We start from the raw sequence: 23,230 nt of genomic DNA, 5'->3' as shown, positions 1-23,230 counted from the left end.
AGGTTTGTATTTGGTTCTGAGATGCAGGAAACTGATAATTTTTCAGATGACTCTCTTAATTCAAAACCTAAAAATGCAGATGAATAAGAAAGATCAGCAAACCTAATAAGAGTATATTTAGAATGTTAAAACAGTACAGTTTGCAAGTGTCATTTGCAAATCAGAGTATTAAAATTCTAGTCAAAGGTTTCAGTGCCAATTATTTTAATGAGAAATGGAAGTGACAGAACTGAAAACCCTCTAGTGACAATATTCTTAAATGAAGGGAAAAAAGTTGGAAATTTAACCTGATCTCGTGACAGTGTCTCTTGGCTATATTTTGTAGGGTTTATTTCCCTTTATGCTCTCCTCAGAATTGAATTTTGAGTTACATATGTATTTTTCAGTTATCTGTACTTTCATGCATTAAAACTGACCTGTATCCATTCACATTACTCCAGTGTCTCCTGGCTCTATAATCTTAATAGTCTAGATATGCACACATAGTAATACTGGGTATGCTACACTTGTTTTACAGACAACCTAGTATTTAACACGAAATGTTCGTGCCAGCAAAGCTCTCTGTTTGATTTCTTTCAGTGTGACATGCTTTCAGGGCATGGAACCATTTTGCACAGTCGAATTATACTCTAACTAAAAATTTCTTCAGGTTCTGTAGATAATGGATTACAACGGAGTGCCTTAGGTATATTATCCATTTCCATAAGACACAAGACTTGCAGGCATAAACTAGCTTGATTGGTAAAGCACAGTCCTTCTAAGAGTATTCTGTTAAAACTATTAAAACTTATAGCAATTACAGACCACACAATATGCACATAGGCATAGACAAACTAATGTTTTCCTATCAGTCAAAGTGAAGGTGGAATTCACATAGTGAGAGATATTTAGAAACAGCTAGGTTTTGGCTAGCAAGAAACATTTGTAATAATTGTGGATAAAGATTAAAAAGGATTAAGAAAACAATTTATGTAGAGAAGAATTCTCACTTAATTGTAAGGAAGAAGTGCATACTTTTCTACAGAATTAATTTATTAAATAAAATGTCACTGCACAAAACATGTTGAAACAAGTTCACATGCACAAAAATTTTTGGGAGGTCCATAGCTTATGATATAGATTAATTTTAGTAGCAAAAGATACTTCTGGAGAAAAATATAAACAAAATGAGGTAAGGAGAATAAACATGTTCTGCTATTTTTTTGACATTCTAATACAGTTCACAGAAACAAATATTGTATCAAATATTGTATTCTTACAGCATTCAATATTTCATCATGATGTTTTAATAAAATACTTTACACAAGACTGTTCTTTTATATAAAGACTGATATCAGCCTTGTGCTTTAGCTTATGTGAAAGATCATTTCCTTTAACAAGTTTAAGGTAAATATTAGGGTAAAGTATTAGATTATTTATTATATCCTCTCAGATTTCTATCTAGTTTGAGAATTTTTGATATTTCATATGAAAACTTTACCATGGTATATCTGTCAGTGTTTAAAAGATGATTTAATGTTTCTCAATTTTTTTTATTTTTTATTTGAATTCACACCTTGCTTTCTGTTATGTTGTAGTCTTCCTCAAACAATTAATCAAAATTTTGCATACCAAAACAGACCATATATATTATACAAACTGAAAAATAAAATAAACCAAATACAGTCAAAATTATAAATTTTTCTTTTCTAAATGCTGATTTGTGAAAAGAAGTTATTTATTCCGTAGAAATTTCCTGACCAAACTTTTTTGGCTTTTGAAAACCTAATAATTTTGAGATGTGAACAGACTTGTCCTGAAAATGTAATAAGAACTACCTAACCTTTATTAAGTCTTACAAAATTCTGATTTTAATGGGAATGGACAGAATTAACCTATTATTATGATTAAAAAAAAACACTTAATTTTGGACTGAGTATCCTTTTCTACTTCCCAGTGCATTTGTTTTCACTCATGGAACATGTAGCATAGAGATGCATTAATATAAACTTACATAAGTTATGAGGTAACAAACTTTAAGCATCTCTTTGGGTTTTTTTTTTAAGTATACAGACCTTCTTTCAAAACCTGAACTTTGTGATAACTTTTCCCCCCTTCTTTTGGACAAATGTTCAAAGTAGCATAACTTTTGCCTTCTACCAGAGGTGATAAATTTTCTTCACACCTCTCTTGGAAGTTCTTATGCATTTAAAGAAAAATCATATTTAGTGGTAAATACAGAAAAAGAACTAGAAGTAATAGACCTCATCCAACTTAAAACTTGTTTGCATGCTGTGTTGCACCTTTTTATTTTTGAAAAACATTTATTTTCTGTTGGTTTGTATCAATACAAAAATCCCAGGTAATGCTGACACAGAGTTATACATGACAAGCTCTGCTGATGTTAATGCACCTGTTTATGAACCATTATAGCAACTGTGTTCCTTTTGAGGGTGAAATATTTTTGTTAAGGTCAGATGGAGAGTATGTTTTGGATGATGGTGGTTAAAGTGTATCAGTAAGGCATACTTGATTTTGAAACAAACCTCCAAAGATCATGAGTTTTGAGTCTGACAAGCTTTCCTTCACAACACTGAAGGTGCCCTTCTGTATAGAATAGACAACATATCTACCCCTTTTACTCAAAACAATCATTAACATAATCCTTACCAGTATCATTTATGGAATTGCCAAAAAATATTCTCACGCCAAAGAGAAATATCTGGAGATTCCACAATAATTTTATTGTTAGTGATTTTATTAGAATGAGTGCAATCAGTATATGACAGCTATAAAATTCTAAGATTGGTAAGAAAGGCAGACATTATTAATCTTGGTTATTTTTTTCCTTTATATTGATTGATTGTCTTTATCTGATATGTAATAAAGTTGATTTAATGTGCCACAAATCTAGGTTGTGTTAAGAGTACTTCTGTACTCATTTGATTCCATTAAATAAAAATTATTATGCTGGTAAAATACTAAATATATCCAAGATACAAAAGAGCAAATTTTAACAGAGTGAGAGTTCTTAATCTCTTGTAAACCAAATGATCACCAGGCAAAATTTTAAAGTATATAGGTACAGTATTGCGAAACTTCTATCCAAGTAACATTGTGTTCTTCTATAAAAATCAGGGTTTAAATTACCATTGTGTTTAATGCACCACGTTTTATCTTTCACTTTCATGCTGTAAAGCCCCAACCCTCCACAGTTAAATTTTCTGTCACTTAAGATATTTTGAAAGCTATTTGAGGCTATGCAGAGATGTAGCCTTTTTCCATATTCCTTCCACAGCTTTTATCTACAAATAGTTCTTCTACAGCTGAAAATGGTCCACTGACATTTTTGTACATATCCTTAAATAAGACTGATATTTTACATTACATATTCATTTATTTTGGTGAAGAATGATTTAACACTCTACACTCTGTATTCGTTTTGCAGAAACTAAAATCTGCTTACATCTATGAACTTCCTAAGCAATGAATGTATACTTCTCCGTATTTATGTTTGTTATATATTTAGAAAATACCGTTGATATGACTGTTAATAATTCAAAAAGAATTAGGTCAATAACACTTGCTTAGTTTTAGTTAATTTATCCATAGCTGTAACTGGTTTTTTTATACACACACACAGATCTCAGGATTCCTTTCACACTATTTTAAACCAAGTAGCTAAAATTATGTTCGATATTTTTGCTAGTTGAATAATACTCACAGTTGAATATTTCAAATAATATTGCAGTCACAAGAAACTTCTCTTAACTATAGAGTTAATTTAAGAGCTCATTATAAAATTTTTATTTTGTGGTTTTCCACCACTGATGAATGAATAAGTGATAGCAACACATGATAATTTATAACAACTCCTCCAGTGATTTCCAGATCATGTTGGTTTGTCCTCTAGTCTTCATAAAAATTCTGTTTAAATCGGGAACTGTAAGAAATTGAAGAAAAAATTTTTTTTAAGAAAATCACATTTGAACTGTAAAAGTTATGACAGATTTTGAATTACATGATGCAGTAAACTGAATATCCAAGAAGAATCATTCTTTCAGATCTTGTGCAAATTACCGGTAAATTGTAAGGTTAATTGTAAGTTTGAAGAGATTTGGCTTTATTAGTGATTGTTAAATACTTTTGTAAACAGCTGACATATTGCTACAGTAAGAAAAGCTATCCGGAGTGAGACAGAGTCAACAGTATTAGCAGGGTAGTTTCTATTACCATGTGTTGTTTATGGTACAGCATTTCTAAATCTGATTGCATGCATTCGGTTTAGTAGGGTCAGCTTTCACTCCTGCTTTCAAATGTCTTTGGTATGTCACATAAGTGAATAAAGGAGGTCCTTTGGGCATATTGACAAAGCACAGGCTTTTGGAAATAAACGTACTGTGAATGAATTTGTGGTATACAAGGTCTATACTACAAATTCAAACTATACGCTCTAAGAAAAAAATGACATTCAGATATATCTGTGGCTGACTTGCACCAAAAAACACTTGAAGACTACATGCAGATACATAAAGAAAGTAAAGACTTTTAGTGAAAATTGAGCAATTTGGAGAGAAAATAAAGATGCATGAGAAGTCCTTTTGATGGCATGTACAGCATTCCTTTGAGGATCTCTGTGATGTAACTTTGCCCAAATAACAACAGCAGGAGACTCTTCTAATGTAAACATCTCTGAAGCAAACTGAATAATTGCCTTTAGGCATGGACACAGAATCTCTGTTCTCATCCAAAGGAAAAACAGCAAACCCAGAACACACCAAATATACAGCAAAATCCTAAGGTCATTACTAGTCCATGAACATGGATGTGTTATTAATACTGCTGTCAAACAGAAACCACAATATATGAAAATCTTTCCATAAGCAGTATAAACAACAGAAAATGATGAAAAAAGTCACAGAAAAATTTTACATAACTGACTAGCAAACAGAATTAAGTATATTTCTATCTCCAGAAAGAATGCTTAAGGGTAGATGGGAACATCAGCAAAATAACCTTCTCCAGTCTCTCTTGAGGGATACCACTGTCTTGGATAACAAGAAACATAGTCTTCAATTACATTTTTGGAAGCGTGAATGTGCAGTATGTTATGCAAAAATCTTGTTTATGAGCAAAGATGAAACGTCCTTATATGTAAATCAAAAATTTACTGTTATTATAATTGAAGTCTTACCAGTCTAATCCAAAAGTCATTAATAATGCATATCTAATTATTACAGGAAGAGAAAGAATATGTACATGTAGAAAGAAGTTTCACTACTACTGAAACTACTAGTGTAGTAGTTAAAATGATTATTGTACAAGCACTTCTTTTCTATTCACTTTCTTCTTATGTTTATGCTTCTCCTGCTTGGGTTTTCTTTCTGGTATTATGATGATTATTCAGCACCTACCGTGAGGAGTATGATGTACATGTTGATAACTTCTTCCTCACTCTACAGTCCACCTCGGGTCATTACTATGTTTAACAACATGCTTTTATACTGTTTCTTTTTCCACATTGTTCTGCAACTCCAACTTGCATCCATTTCTTATATATGGTGACTTTCACAATTTGTATACAGTATTTCTTTGTTTCTGTTGCCTCTAAAAGAAGATCTGCATTTCTATAACCTATCATGTGTGAGAGTTGTTTAAGGTTGTGCAGTTCGCAGCGCTGGGCCCATTCCCTATACCTTAGCATCCCAGGACTGCAGTCCTCCATGAAGCACCACCACTGCTGTCATATGACATTTGGTTTTTTTCTGCTTTTGTCAGTGTATTAGGGGTGTAAAACCATACAAAGATGATCAAAAGTAAAAAAAAAAAAAAAAAAAAAAAATTACTGTAAACTTCTACTCAATTGAAAAAATTGCTGCTACAGCTAAACTAAGTAAAATAAAGGTTCAGACAGGTCAAAAAACATCAAACCGTGAGAGCTTTAGCAGTCTCTATCCAGAGGCCTTGTAAACTCAGTACAAAGTGAATGATGCAAGCAATAGCAAGACTGTATTACTGAGCTACTCAGTGACAAGTCTGTGTGCTCAGGAAAGAGAGAGGTAAACCAAAAATAAGCAAAATACATCTGAAATACAGAGCACATTTCATGAAGCAAAGGGGAAACTATACATGCCTGTATTACACTGAAAATACTTGAGGAAAATGGAAAGGTAACACAATTTTTACAAATACATTATTCAACATTAGAGGTCTGAACTCAGCAAAATGCTACTTTATGTGAAAACATCTAACGTGGATTGAATAGAGAAATGAGACTTTCAGTGAATATTAAATACTAACTATGTAGAGGTGATATGTGTTAATTGGGCAATTATGAAGAGTGGATGTAGATGGGAAACACATCGACCATGGAGTCATGTCTTTTTGGAGTTCTGTCATTAACACAATAGATAAAATGTTGTATTTTTCTGGGCCCATAAAAAATTAAATGGTCAGAAAACTCTAATTCGAAGATTATGTATATCTGAGATTTTGAAAGGAATATTCTGGAAAACTTCCTCTGCTTATACGGGCAAGTCTCCCTAAAATTTTCCATGTCTCTCCTGATTTCTACTTCCTTTCACAAAATAATACCGAAGTCAAACATTCAAAATATGACTTGGAAAACTACACAGGCTATTACAAACTATATAAAGTGTCAATGACATATGAAGTATTAGTAGGCACTTTTTTCAAAGATAAACATACTGGAGTTCATCTATGCCTATCCGATTGCTGATTTACATACACATCATTTTTTTGAATGTATTCTGAACTTTTACTGAAAATGCTGTTCTGGTATTTGTTGCTGGACAAAAGATGCATGAAGCAATGCCAGCAAAATAACCTGTTACCATTTGCTGAGTTTGTGACATATCCACAAATAAAAGAAAAGGGAGGGGGAGAGAACAGAAAATTATTTGTAAACATTTGTGCACATTAGAAATTGTTCCTGTATGCACCTAAGGTATTGCAGAAGCTTAAAAAAAACTCAAGAACAACTTCAAAATAAAATACTGTGTCAGGAAACACATTTTAATATATATATCTTACTTCAGTAGCCCTGTTTATGTTCTTAAATATTATTATGATTTTAGTTATATCCATTTCAAACTATTTCCGAGCCTTATGAAACTAGATAAATAAAAGTTCTGTTAAAAAAGTTAATAGCCTATTTTTTAAAATTAAGATTTCACTATTCAGCATACAGACATCTGGCACAGTTTTTTTTTGTCTATATGTTTAACTGCTCTGATAGTTATTTACAAAAGAATAGATTAGGACTGAAGAGGAGATGCTCAGATCTTTGGTAGCTAATGGTTTTTACAGAAAGTTCCTCATACAAATGAGGCAACCAGAACCTGAAAAACAGCTGATTCGAAACAAAGATCTGGATCATTATGTTCAAGGTTAATGCAGCTACCCTCTGCCCTCTTTCCGTATAAATGGTTCTCACTCTGACTCCTTTCCTTACTTTACGGACATTAAGATATGAATTAGTCAGGAGACTTCATAAAAGTCTGCTCAAGCCCAGAGCTGCCGATCTTCACTTTCTGCAGTTCAACGGCTATTTAATTTTAATTGCTCCCCAAGCTTAGGCCAATTCTGGATGGCAAAAGCAGGGCAAGAATCATTCACTGCTCCTTTGAAGTTTGAAAAGCCTGTATTCAGATTGCCTCAGGCTCTCGTTCTTACATTTATGTGAAAATGTAAGCTGCTGAACACTTCTGTTGAACATCTACAACAATAAGTTAACAGGAAATGTCTTGTAAAGTGCAGTTTGATTCTTTTTTTTCTGTGGATTTCATGTTAAGATCTTAATAAAAATAATTGAGAAAATGTAACAAAAATTCAGGGAAATCTATACTAATGAGTTTGGATAGGTGTAGATTTTAGATCATGTTGCATAATCCCTTCATTAAACTTCTTTGGGAGGATTATTGCATCTGTGCATAGCCCCAAGTGCATACTACAAGTAAATCACTATACTTTCTCAATATGCAAAATTTTCTCTCAAAGCAAAAGTAATAAATGTTCCCCTGTTAATGATTTGCAAAAAGATGGGAGAAATAATTTTTATCCTGTCTCTTCATCACTCTTTCTCTCCTTGCCAATAGCAAAATTCAGGCTCCATGAAGAAAATGACTTTGAGCTCTGAGAAAATTGAAAGAGTGAGTCAGTACAGCAGATAAGCTGAAACTGATGGTGTTGCAGAGAATACCATATTTCCTTGTGGGTGTTTCTTCATGGGGAATTCTTTTCAACAGGAAAAAAGAAGTATACAGCAATAGCAAAAGATATCTCCTCTTGGAAGAAGAAAGGAATACACTAAAATATATTTTTCTGTATGTATTGACGCTAAATTAAAAGTGAAGGTGATAGTAAAGCTGGAGGTGTGACAATACTACACTAAATCTTCAGTGAAATTAATACCATTACGTAGATTAAAGAAAAAATTACATTGTCAAATGAAATGTGTGTTTCTTCTTTACACCCAATGGTATGATATCTGTGCTGAACTAAACAGACAAAAGTACAAATAAAAGGATGGGGGGAGAGAACAGAGATATATTTGTAAACATTTGTGCACCTTAAAGATTGTTCCTGTATTTATCAAAGGTATTGCAGAAGCTTAAAAAAACCCTCAGTAAAAACAAAAATAAAATAACAATCCTGAACAACCAGAGAATACAAGCACTGGGTTATAAGAAACCAAATTCTAATGCAACCTGCTTACCTTGTTCTAATTCCATATTTCTACAATCAAAAACCTTTCACAAAGTTTCTGTTCAGTTTTTCCCCTCGCACTGTGACTGAAAGGAGAGAATCTCCTCATCATCAGAAGTGCCTTGTGTTTGGGAGGGTACTCATCTGCTCTTTTGAAGTTTGTCTCTCTAGTTGTTTTCCCAGCATGACATTCTTCAAAAGAGGCCTTTTAAAATTATAGCTGTAGCTGCAAATTACCCCTTAACATCAGATAAGTACAAGTAAATACAGCAGCTGTTATGTCTTAACCTGGGTTTCTTTTGCTTACTTCTGAAAACCAATATTTCTCTAATAATCTCCAAACTAAAAATGTCAAGTACGTTAAGGAGCTTTCACAGAGTAGAAAAATTTTGTGTTAAAAAATGTTTTTGATTACAGTCTCATCTTAAGCATTATTCTTGTCTTAAAATTATAAAACTTAGCAACAAAAGAAGGTACTACTTTTAAGATACACTCATCGCACTATTGTTATAAATATTCTAGTAATTACGAGTTCAAAAACTGAATATTTTGCTGATTTGAACCAGTTTTTATTGTATGTTTTTGATTTTTAAAATAATTTTGTTATTTACTAAAAAAACCCTTCAATATTATCTATCTTTGAATGTCTGCAGGTACAAGAAATAAGCTGCTAAAACATACCACAATCTACAAAAACCCCTATATTTTTCAAGAAAAACCTTGTTCATGATTATTTGAACCACAAGTTCAGCACTTACATATAACATTCTTAGAAGTCATATATACAAGTAGTGTAAAAAAAAAAAAATTAGATAGTGTTTTATAGGGAGAGGAGTTTTTTGGTTTGGGAATTGCATTTTCTTTTTTCATTTAATTAATAACCTACTTATTACGTATTTGGTTCTCAACTATTTCCAGTTTCTGGGAAATGCCAAAGTATTTCTCAAGGTTTATTCTTCTGCTACTAAAGAAACTTTTCAGGTTTTTAACTTTGTATTATTTTTTCAGTGGGAGTAGAATCATGTCTGTACTTTCATGAGAAAAAAATATTCAGTATCTAGAATTCTGCACTAGAACTGTGAGAGTTTTGTAAGTCAGTGACTTTCCAGTGACATATTTTTAATTTTTTTCTTCAGTTTTTCCCCTCTGATTTAATTTGTGGAGTTTAGCACTGTTCAAGGAAAGGAGAATTTTCTTTCCTTATTTACCTCGCTTCCTTTTTTATTTAAAAAAAATAAAAGAAAAAATACTTGTGACTACATTATATTATTCTATGTGTTTAATTGTTTGCCACCTACTGAGGCTTGAGTTCAAATTATGCTGAGACTTGGTCATTAGTCCATGCAGTTATTTCACGCATGAGAATTATCATTTTTAATTTGGCAGAAGTGAAGTAGTACCCCAGCATGTGTCCACAGCATCCACCTCAAAAGGGCAGTAAAATGAGTCAACTAAGTTGATTAAGACAATAAAGCTATCAGGATAGCTTTGGGGCTAACAAAAATGCTTACTCAATCCCATTTAGTGTTTATAATTGTTTGTGGTTTTTTCCATTTTTTTTCTAATGTCATTAATGTGGACTACTAATTCAAGTAGTAAATTAAAATGTCCATAAAATGTTAATGCATCCTATAAATTTACAAAATCACTCATTACAATTCTAATTATGGATATATTTCAGTGTAGAATGTAATATATGGAACTGCATTTATTGAGGTAAAGTCAACATTTTATCTTTGTAGAAAGCCTTCCCAAGTCTTCCAGGAATCAAAGTCTAATTAAGTTACCCACAAAATACAGACAACTTTGTAACAGACACTTTGTTTTCCAGTGCTAGCCCCTGTAGAACATTAAAATACAGAAATATTCTGTTTAAAGTATAAAATAATGGCTCTGTGAAAATTGATTTTTTTTCTTTTTACAATCTGTAACCATTTGGTAGTGAAATGGAGACTTAAAAGATTAAAATTTCTTATGTAACTGCTAAGATCTTATTCTTTTTCACTATGGACTAGATCTATTAGGTTTTTGTCACCAATCCTCAGTATTTCATGTATGTAATAAAAGAAGTCTGAGAACAGTTTAAAATAATTTGACAGATTTTTGTGTACTGGCAAAGATCACAAATAGTAAGTCTTCCTCTGGAAAACATTGTATAAATAGAATCTCCAGAAGATTCAGTAGAAGAAATTCTAAAACTCAAATAGGCAAACAGTTAAACACTTTTCAAAATTAAAATATTTTTCTCTAACATCTAACTTTACTGTTTCAAAGTGTACAGATTTATTTCCCCTAGTCTCAGTGAAAATGGGGCACAAATGATGACAACTACTTTTATAATGACGACCTATTTGACCCTTCAAACTCTTTCTTTCCTTCAATGGTCATGTTTTCTGACCTCTTACTGAATGCTTCTTGCATTTCTCTATGTATTCTTTTTAGTCAGATGCCAAAAGCAGGACATGGTAGTCACTGAGACCTCACAAATGTGATTACTGAAAAACTCTTTTACAGAACTTCTATTATTAAATCACAGATGAGAGTCTCCTTTTTCACTTCAACAGCGTTATACTGAGTTGGTGTGGTGAGTTGAATTTGGTTGGTTGCCAGGTGCCCACCAGGCCACCCTGTTGCTCCCCTTCCATCTTCAAAATGGGGAGAACATACAATAAAAAGCTTACAGGTAGAGATAGGGACAGTGAGATTACTCATCAATTGCCTTCATGGGCTAAACAGAGTCGACTTGGGGAAATTAATTTAATTTATTGCCAATTAAACAAAGCAGGATAATGAGAAACAAGAAAAACACCTTTCTTACCCCTTCCTTTTCCCAGACTTAACTTCATTTTCAACTCTTTTACCTCCCTGACACCCCCCGCAACCCTGAGCAGCACAAGGAAATGCTGTTCCTTCTGCTCTTTCCTTATCACATTCTTTCTCTATTTCAGAGTGGGGAAATTTTCTATTCTCCCTAAAACCTCGAAAACAGTCACTAGTTCTTTAGATTCTTCTTTTGGGGCCACCTTAAGTTCTCTAAGGTGAATTTTACCAGGACCAGTTGTTTGAAACACACAGATTTTTCTAATCTTCTTTAACTTCTTATTTTCATATTGTAGCCTATCTTTTGACTCCCTATTAAAATCATTTCTATTAGATAGTTGTACATGTTGAGCAATGTAAATGAGAATTCCAGCCTTCTAGTACTTAAAGGGGGCTTATAAAAAACAGGGAGAGTGGCTTCTTACACAGGCAGATAGTTACAGGACAAGGGGAAAGTTTTGAACTAAAATAGGAGGGATTTAGATTAAATGTTGGGAAGAAGTTCTTTACTGTGAGGCTGGTGACGCACTGGAACAGGTTGCCCAGGGAAGCTATGGATATCCCATCCTTGGAAGTGTTCAAGGCCAGGTTGGATGGGGCTTTGAGGAACCTGGTCTAGCTGGTGGCATCACTGCCCATGGTAGGAGGGTTGGAACTAGATGATCTTTAATGTCCTTTCCGACCCAAACCATTTTATGATTCTATGTTCTATGTTATAATGAGTGTTTATAGGTAAATATATATGTGCACAATGAACTTTGAACTTCTTGGGGAGCAGGAGAGAGAATTTGCTTCCCATCATTGAATGGCTTTTCTTATTATCTGAGGCTGTGGTAATCCCTGAAAAAGGGCATTAGTTCTTCAAGAAATCTGAAAGAAAAGTCCAAAAGTTTTTTCAGTATTTTAGACTACAGTATTATACTAGTCAAGAAAATAAAATGAAATGATGATAAACATTCTTCTGTTTCTACATCTTCTATTGCATGTCCAGACCTATTGAGTGATGAGCGGTTTACCTAGAAATTGCATTTATTTAAAGTTACCAAGGCCAATTTGAATTCATCTAAACAAATGCGTCAAACTTTTCAGCGAGACACTCTTCAATTAAAAGAAAAGAGAAATACAGAAAAGGAACCTTTTAATTATATGAAAACTTGCAATCAGCAAGAAATGCTCAACAAATTTTTCTCAATACTGACCAGTATTCAAGATAGGGAAGGATGTCTTGTTAGTATCACTTTCTTATGGTGCCCAACTTTACAATAAAGATTTGTGGAGTGTCTTGAATTCTGGATATTTCAGAGTGTTGGGGAACAACATAGAGACTTCAAATTATAGTTTTTCAGATGAGTTATTCAGTATACACTGATTATTTTTATTATAATTTCCCATTTAAAATTTATGTGAAGAAATCCACAATATATTTGTGAAGTTGTATGTCAGCTCTGTTACACATAGTTTCTCTTGGAGACTGTAACTTTTCTTGAGATTCAGTCCTAAAAATTCCTTTCTCACAGACTTTCTGTGTGACCTTAACTGTCTTTTTCTGTCCCAGTTCTTAACAGAAATAAAGAACTACAATACTATTTTTAACAGCTATGTCTGTTGTGTAGGAGTACAGTGTCTGAGACTACAAATCTTAATTAGATAAATGTCTAGAAATTGATTTTACCTTAAAAATCATGAAGTAAATAGTCTTCTAGTTTCTCCTCTAGTAATCTGCCTTATTTACCTTCTCTAAAAGACTCTTTCTTCTTTCTCTTTGGCTGACTAAAAGGTTTTATGTATAAGCTCTTTGCTTTGACCACAGAGAGTCAGGTACATTATAATCTGTTTTCATTCTTGATAAATTAAATGTAATTTAGTACTCTAGTAAAAAAAAAAAAAAAAAAAAAGAAACACACACAAAAAAATCCCCAAACATCTGACATAACATTTCTTTTAATACAAATTAGCAGAATCATATTTGAAACTTGTTGTGACTCATTGATGTAAAATGTAGAAGAGTTTAAAGATCTGTCAAGCATGCATTCTTAGTGTAATCTGTAAGGTCTATTGAATCTAATACTATTCTAGACATTTTAACTTTAAACTTACTGTAATTTCTCATTCCCTGTGCCTCTAAATAAGTAAGCAGAATACACCTGAAAACAACTTCAAAGGATATGCATGATGCAATCCAGAATAATGCACACAATTTGGACAGTTAACTATTACAATTGTAATGAACAATGTCTTTCAATGTTGCTAGGGTTTTTTCCTTTTAATTTTGGTGAAGAAGTAGAAAACTGTGTATTGTTAGCGATCTGTATTACAGTAGGTGTGGTGTCCCTCAGGTCTCTGTCTGGGGAGTGGTGCTCCTTAATATATTTACCAATGACACAATGAGATCTAGTGCACCCTTGGTGAGTTTTCAGATGACACAAGCTGAGCAGTGCAGTTGACACAACAGGCTGAAGGGATGCCATCTGGAGGGACCTGGATAAACTTGAGAAGTGGGCTCATGAAAACCTCAGGATATTCAACAGGTGTAAGTGCAAGGTGCTGCACTGGGGTCAGGACAATCCCAGACATGAGTACAGTCTGGGAGAAGAACTTGTCTGCAGAGAAGGGCTTCTGGTGGATGAATAGCTGAACATTATCCAACAGTGTGTACTTTCAACCCAGAAAGCCAACTGCATCCTGGGCTGCATCAAGAGAGCAGTGCCCAGTAGGTTGAGGAAGGTGATTCTGAGCTTCTAGTCTGCCCTTGTGTGACCCTACCTGGAGTCTTGCATTCAGCTCTGGAGTCCTCAGCAGAAGACAGAGGACTCCAGAGGAGGACACTAAGATGATGAGAGAGCTGGAGCACCTCTCCTATGAAGACAGGATTAGACAGTTGGGGTTGTTCAGCCAGGAGAAGACTAGGCTCTGGGGACCCCTTATAGCAGCCTTCCAGTACTTACAGGAGGCTTACAAAAAATAGGGAGAATCCCTTTTTGCACAGGCAGATAGTGATAAGACAAAAGGTAATGGCTTTAAACTGAGAGTAAGTTTAAATTAGATATTAAGAAATTCTTTACTGTGAGAGTGGTGAGGCATTGGAACAGGTTGCCAAGAGAAGTTGGGGATGCCCCATCTCTGTAACTCTTCAAGTGGATCCTCTCCCTGGCAGTGATTGCCCACAGGGTATGTCCAGCCCTACTAAAGTAAATATATCCAATAACAGTGTAAAAGCATTGGGTTGTTGTTACCCAAGTACAGAATCAAGCGCTTTATTCAACCTCATGTAGTTGTCCTCAGCCCATTGATCCAGCCTCTCCAGATCCCTCTACAGATTCTTCCTACCCTCAAATAGATCAACACTCCTGCCCAGCTTGGTGTCATCTACGAATGTCCTGAGCATAGTTAAAAGAAGGCATAGTTAAAGGCCTGAACTGAACACATAAATTCACTAAAGGTATAATAAGACAGACATTTTGCTTTGTAGTAATAGACTAAGTTGGGGATTGGATGAAATATGACTAGTTTTGTTTTGAAATCTTGGAACTTAACAAAATAGCTCCTGGAAGACCCTTTGGATCAGGTAAATTTGCAATTCTTTTGATCCTCAAGAGTGCTTTTATGTCTAGTTCTTGCTATCAGGAAATCCTCTTGGTGCACTGATCCCTTCTATTTTAGACCTTAGAGTGCACTCTAAATGTAAGTTATTGACCATGTTATTCTTTAAATAACTTGGATAGTGAGTTAGATATGTCTAGAATATCCCAGTATTCTAGTTTAAAGAAAAAAGGGGAAAAGTTATTCTGATTTTAGTGAGTGACCTTAATATCACTGCTTTTGCCAAGTACTAGCAAAAGTAAATTCCTTCTAACAAAATTTGAAGAAAGCAACACAGTGCCAAGGGCATATAAAGGCATGCAAAGGTATATAAGCACATAAAAATTATACCAATGTTGTATATATCTACCTAGCACTTAGTTTGTTGCAAAGTTTTCTCTGACAAACTGTCAGACATCTCACAACTACCAGTCTAAACATGCAACCCAGCATCCTCAGTTCACTTTCTCAGAATAGAAATTAGCATTTTAAATCCACAGTCAGTCCTCTTCCTTGGAAACTATTCATATGCAAAACTGTCCTCAGCTTTTAACTTCACCAGGAAGAGCCCTGCTCTCTCTTTCAGTGCACCACAGACCACTCCCTCCATGTTTAAAATTATGACAAATTTCTTTGAATATTAAAACTGTAAATCTTATTACATAATTGAATGGAACACCAATATTTAAATTAGATTATTGTTATACATGCGGTTTAGCAAAAAGTATTAAGGAGAAAAGGGAGGAGAGACATATCAAAGACTTAATGTATTACACAATAACAAAAATACCATCATCAAGACTGACAAAGACTATAAATGAAGATCAAATCATGAGATTAATGCTAAAGGGAGATTTAAATAATAAGCATATTAAACACATTGAGTCATAAACATAGACTAAAATTCAATGATATATGATCCTGAACAGAGGAAACTTAATTTCTGATGCTGGAAAACTGAAATGAGGAATTCATACAATCATAGAATCATAGGTGTTTTAAAACTTGACAATTTAGGAACTGAAAAAAAAAAGCTAAGTACAATGACTTTAGAATAAGAGCTAATGAAGGTCTACAACTATATTATTGTAGGATGAAGACCTGTTGAATGTAAAACAACCAAAATAAAGCATTCAGAAATATATAGAATGAACTGTATTCATAGTATCTCTTGTTGATTAAAGAGGATTCATATTTGAGTTACAGGTGAAGTAACTGTGCAATTAAAATTGAAACTATAAATGCATTGTAATTAGTAGAAAAGCACATAGTGTATAGGAAACCAGTTAAAATAATGTAAAGGAAAAATGTCATCAGAATTCTTTGGACTTGGATTGCTGCAAGCTGTTTCTAATAATATGTGTGAGCAATATGTGCCATGAATGATTCTGTCACAATAAAAGAAGTAAATTACTAAACCAAAGTGTTCTTGTGACTAGTTCATCCCTAGAATGCCTACCACGACAGTAGTATGAATTGAAGATATGTATTGTGAAGAGCTTAGTTTTACACAGTGCAGAAACAGATGCTGCAATCCATTGTAAACAGGAAGTTGCAGTCATTCGAAGGTGATAAACTACCAGCTGTGCCTATGTAAGTAAAGAGGAAGACTTATTCTGATACAGAAATCAGTATGAGATCATCAAGCAAGTTCTTGGAGTCTGGTGAACCCAGCTTTTGGATGCAGCAGTTGAAGACAGATCTAAGCTTTTTTGGCTTTGTTTCCTATCAACAAGAGAAAAATGACTGAGTACATGAAATTAGAAGGTAAGTTGGGTAAGAAAGATCATGGTGAGTGGTAAAATTTATTTTCAGTAGAGAAACAATGTGAAAGATAGTATAGTAAAATTCATAGATCCAAACCAGCAGACCCTCACAGAAAACAGTATTGAGCTCACGTGATGGACAGTTTTATAAAAGAACATTGCAGCTGATATCCACAGACTAATGCAAGGAAAATATAGGTATTACAGAGACACCCACTTGGAAAAATCAGGACCTCAGTAATGAATTGAAAGGAAATAGGTAAAAACCCCATAAAACTAAAGAAATAGAGAACTTATAAAATTACTAATTTTGATATAAGATAAAAAAGTAAACCTACAATAACAAAAAAAATATATAATTTGAGAATAAAGTAGCAATAAATAAAAGTGGTTAGAGAAAAATTCAACAATAATGTGTTACCTCATCACTGAATAGGGACAAAAATACAAAAATTACCTCACTCTGGCTTCTTAAAGTGTATGTTCCGCACTCTGGTCATATTTTTTCCCTCTGTGGTTAGCTTTCAGGCAGACTGACAATAACAATAACTGAATTGTATTTTGGAAGTATATATGTAGAAAGTATATGACTGGGCAAACAGGAGGCACCATGACTAAACTTCTAATTCAGAAGTCTTGAATCTAAGTACTTGAAATTTTATGGAATAAAATAGGGACATAGTGCCAGTTTCAAAAGGCGAAAAAAAGACAAGACCTAGGGAATCATAAACCACTTTTCATTCCTTATTTTTAGGTATCCTCAACTTCAGAACTCCATCAAATAATTAAAAGATCTGTAACTGCTTAGGAGAGAATAAGTTGATAAAGAAATCTGGCAAGGTTCAATGAACATAAGTCATATAATTAAAATTTTTTATTATTATTTGTGTGTCATTGTTGAGCACATTTCATGCTACTTTCTTATAAATAAAGTTCAGAAGCACAGTCTAAATAACTCCTTTTCATTGACTAATGGGAACACCAAGGTAAGACTGACAGAAAGTAAGACCATTACTATTCAGAATTAACTTTCTATCTGAAAGTTTGTGACTGCAATAAAAAATATATGAAGTATCACCTTCCAGAAAACATTTCTGAATCTTGTAAACATGAGAATTTTGCAGTCAATCACAAACTGAAAGTAAATAATGGCATAATGTGGCAAAAGCTCAAACTCATAATTGTTGTAGCTGAATGTATAAACAGGAGTTCACCATATAAAATCTTTGAAGGCCACAGAGAAAAGCAAAAAGAAAGAATGAGGTCTGGAAAACATATCCTGCCAGCAAATGTTAAAGGTTTTTGTTGAATTAGACAAATGAAGGATGAGAACAGATATAATAAAGAACATCAAATTTGTAAAATAAGTCATACTGTAGTAAGGGAAGGCTAAAGTAAACAGAACAGAAAATCTTTCAGTCTGTAAAAGTAATTAAACTCTTAAAAAAATTACCTTTGAATATGCCTAAAACAAGGTTAGACAAAAACTTGTAAAAAACATTTAAATATAAATGACGCTGAAATATAAATGCTAAAACACTGCAAACCATTTCTAGGGCTCTTATTCCCCTGTTTTCTGTAAATGCTGTTAATGCATGATTTGAGGCTCTAGGAAAAGAACTAGAAGACTAGCTCATGAAATGTTGTCTCAGGTTTTGTAATTCTTTGAGTAACAATACAAATTCAAACAACCTTGTTGGACAAACTCATTGTTCTTTTTTTAGTTCTTCCCCTCTCCCTCAAATGAAAGAGGACAACCACAACAATCTGTAATAAAACGTTGAACGGTCAAAAGGAAGTGATTTTGTTAGGCATGATGTTTAGTACTTTTCCTCAAAGTGTGCATCACAGAGTGCGTTGGTGTGTTTGTTGCTATTTAACTGACAGCACAAGACTGAAAAGCAGTTTCTTTGAAATTTTTTAAGCTTTCTTTGTCAGCAAAAAGATATCAAGCTTTCGATGTCTGTTCTGCAGCACTGATCATGTGTTTAGAAAACTGCATGACTGACCAAGTTTGATGATATTACAAGACAGTTACATAGGGACCATGTTTCAACCAAAAGAAAATTAGAGGGTAAGAAGGTGAACTTTTTTCCAAAAATGATCAGTTGAACACCATTCCATTAAAATTTTGTAAGAAGACTTGTTTTTTTCAGCAATTTCTCCACCAGTTTTGTAAGAAGTCAAAAAAAAAAAAAAGGGAAAGAAAAATAGATATATATAAAAAAGTAACCCTAACCCACAAAGATTTTAACCTCCTTTTAATCTCAATCTCTTGAGTCTTATGGGACTCAGAGGAAAAAAAATGGATTTATTCACCACTGAACACAAGTAATTGTACATTGGCCCCTCTGTAGATGGCTATAGACAAAGAGCCTTAAAAATAATTTTCCAGGGAAAACTGTAAACTATTAACCTCTATAGAAAAATTTTGAAAAAAGGCAAATGATAAATTTAGCTGAATGACATCACAAATTGTAAAACTAAGGAAGTAAAAACATAAAAACCTTAATAAGTATATATTTTCTCTCTTCTTTTTCTCTTTTAGAAGTAGTTTTGCCCTAAACACCACTTTGAAATCAGGGCATATAAATAAAAGTGCATCAAAGTATCGATAGAAAGCTGTTCTGTTACAGTGTGTGAAACTTTTCTTGAAAGAGAATTGATCCAATTTGGCATTAAAAAAATCATAATTCTAAAATTCTTTTATAGATAGGATCCTTAGTTTCTAAATCTAGCAGCTGTATACATGTTCTGTTCATTTTACTGACTAATTGCTTGAAGGTTTTACTGCTTGATATTGACTGTATTAATTAAGAAATCATTCCAACAAAGAGGAACAATTTAAAATGCAATAGCTGCAAAGAGAATGTCATATAACAGTTGGGTGTCCAACATTAAGCAGTGCTTTAGAAGAAAAAATCAGAAAGGAAGAAAACAGTGATTTTTTCATAAGGTATCACACACATATATAAATTTTACATTGCTCATTGTATTTAATAATATTTATCTATACTTGTATATGCTTATAAGTATCTCCATATATTTCAAAATATTTGCTTCTCTATGATTTTTCTCCAAATAAACAAATGTGGTCGTGTGTATTTTTGTGAGTGCATTTGCACAGGGATGGGGTGCAGTGAGATCTGTATAATGTACATCCTGTGAATAATTACATGAAGAAACATGCCTGACATTGTCTCCCCAGAAATAAAGTATGTGCAGAACATAAAGCTGAAATCAGTAGCTGAGTTTGCAGTACAGATTCAACACACATTTAACTACAAACCAAAAAGAGAGGGTATTTTCACACCAAAGATATGGATTCAGACTATGACACAGAGAGAAGCTTAAGCCAGAAAGTAAAAGATAAAAGAGAGGGATTATCTGGAATGTTGTTTTCTTCCTAGACATAGTTAGCTCTCTGTAAAGTAAATTAATTATCCCTTTGAGACTAAATTTCTGATCTGCAAGTGATTCCTGCACTTCACTACGCATTTTAAATCAGAAGTGGTCAGGAGGTTAATCTGGTTCTTTGTTTATATGTTTACTTTTCATCAAGAAAGCTTTGTTATATTACTTGTTAAACTTGGAAAAAGAAAGAAAAGCTGAGAAAGGAGTAGAAAAATTAACTCCCTGCTTTTCAGGTAAGCAGTTCTAGAAATCTGAAATTGAATAATCTGATCTGATATCTGATGTTGTTGAACTTGTAAGGTGCAAATGTCACAGGGTCAAAAAGAGAACAATAAATTAAATGACAATGTAGCTGTTAATCAGTAAGAGAGAAAGGTAATCTGATCTAGGAACACTGTGGGGAGAGGTGGTCTTGACAAACACCCCATACGCTGGTAGTGTGGTACTCAGAGCCCTTATGTTTATAAGAAAATTCTGTCTATTGAAAAAAAAAATCTCTAAATGTTTAGCACATGTGATTCTACCCTGGTTTTAGAAGCACTTGCTCCAGCAGAATTTCTGTGCATTTCTTTCTGGATAAAAATCTTTTACTTTTTTGCCTTGGCCACCTGTTCTTTTCTGAAGATAGCTTGGCTGCAGCATAATTCCAGATTGCTGGAATAGAGACAATGGAGTTCACTCCACTTTATTGTATGCCTAGGACAATGGTTTAATTTAATCCAGCAGTTGCACAAGATATGATTTACCCATATTTTGACTAAATAAGGAACCTCAGGGTTGCCAATATGACATTTTTAGACATCATAAACCTAATATTAATCCTAACAGTATTATTTTCTCTTTATTGATTGTTTTGTTTAAGGTGTCAAATGTGTTAATTCATTCTGACAGCTGTTGTTAAAGCTTACACCATAGACAATATACTGATACTGATATTCTCCTTCAATTTTAGCAATATTTTCCTCTGAAATAAGGTTTTCAATAAATAAATTGAAATTTGAAAAGAATAGACCAAATTCCTAAAATTTTACCTTTAAGGTAAGTCTCGATATCAAATGTAAGTCTGTTTCATTATTTTGTGAAGATACTTAACATTTTATACTGATTGTGATCATCAAGGTAGCTCAGAGCAATATAACCATATAACTAGACCCTGAGGGTTTGGCTTTTTTTATCTGTTCATTTTTTAATTCAGAAGTTGTTTGTATATGGCACTATAATATGGTGGGAAGATAACTGCCACTGAAAACCTAACTCATAGTAACCTGAAAAAATCATAGGTACATTAGGTCCCACAGAAGATTAAAAGCTTGGTACAAACTAAGAGATCTATAGCTATACATTAATATACCTTAGAAGAGACACATGTGTCTTTCAGAGTTATAGAGTGAAATAGTTATAAACTGAAGTGTAAACTTGAATAAGGTCCTAAAGCAAAACATTTCTCTGTTGTAGTTTTTAAGGAAGTAATCATTCCTGATAAAAAGTTCAACTTGAAATTGAAGCAGGAACAGGTTTTTTTCTTTTTTAATAATTATTCGGACAAATATTTGTACTTTTCTAGGAGTTTCTAACCATCTGGGAAGTTTCCAAAAATACATTTTCATGTAGTTTATTGAAATCAATTCCTTCCTTAGAACTACACTAGAATGACTAGAATTTGGAGTGCAATGAATAGATCTATTCTCCTAAATCACATAGTGAGAGTTCATTCTTGGTTCACAACCTGCTCTGTCTTACCTAAGATCTTGATTCAGGGTCTTACATGTCATCAACAAACAGGACATTGATCCTTCTGCTATTGACCTCTTCCTCATTTAACACTGCAAGGTGGAGGAAACAAAGCCACCCCCAAACTGAACAACAAACTCTAAAAGAATTCAAGTAATCTTGATATGAAACAGAAATAATTTTAAAATGTTGATTTGTTTTTATAAGATAAGATTCCCATCTTCACTGAATTTCAGATATGTTTTCACATGGACATACAGCACTGGCATCTAGAAAGACATTTGGATCAAAACCACCATCCATCAACATTTTGCATAAATTTATTATGTCAAGATTATACCTAGAAACACAGACTGCCTATTCATTTCAATGAGAACAAAACTGACTTAATAACATTATAATGATAAGTAGAAACATAGATAACTAAATAGTATACAAACAGAACGTACAATTATTCAAGGATGATTTCTACAACTGTAAACAATTTACTTACTCAAAACATAATCTTATTTATAATTGTAACACATATCACCATGAAAATAAAGATTATTCTGTCCCTCTACATATTATGTATTCTTTTCTTACTTTGTTCATATTTTATACTGAACCTGTGCACATTTGATGGTAGTTCCTTATTACCATTGAATAGTGCTTTTGATTTAATATTATTCTAGATTTGATGTTGTGGGGGTTTTATTTGGTTTGGTTTGGTTTGTTTTTTTAGGAGTATTGCAGGGTTTTTTCCTTGGAAAATTATAGTAAATCTCAAAGTCATGTAGCTTGTTAAGTGTTTCAGAAGTGATTTATTAACATGATGCTGACATTCATAGATCAAGCTGCAAACCCTGTATATGATCATGTTAGGGAGAATTTACTTCCACAAGCAGTGTCATTGATAACTGCTCAGAATGATGGGTAAGAAGATAACAGTCTGACCTTAGATGATCCTCATACTTCTGAAATTAAAAATCAGTTTATGAAGAAAGGTTCTGCTCTTTCATACTTAAAGGGAAACAGAAACATCTTTCTATGCTATGTAGTCTTTGATAAAGGTAAATCGTATTCCTTTGTACAGTCTTTAGAAAAAGGACTGACATAAGTTTTAGATATTTATTAGACCTAGTGAGATACATCCTGTCTAGATTAAATTAAGATTCCACTGTATTATGAAGGACAGTGATAAAGATGACAACAACCATAATATTAACAATAGA

This window comes from Corapipo altera, unplaced genomic scaffold (genome assembly GCF_003945725.1).
Source record: "Corapipo altera isolate COAL_440 unplaced genomic scaffold, ASM394572v1 22, whole genome shotgun sequence".
Taxonomy (NCBI): domain Eukaryota; kingdom Metazoa; phylum Chordata; class Aves; order Passeriformes; family Pipridae; genus Corapipo; species Corapipo altera.
This window is presented reverse-complemented; position numbering follows the sequence as displayed.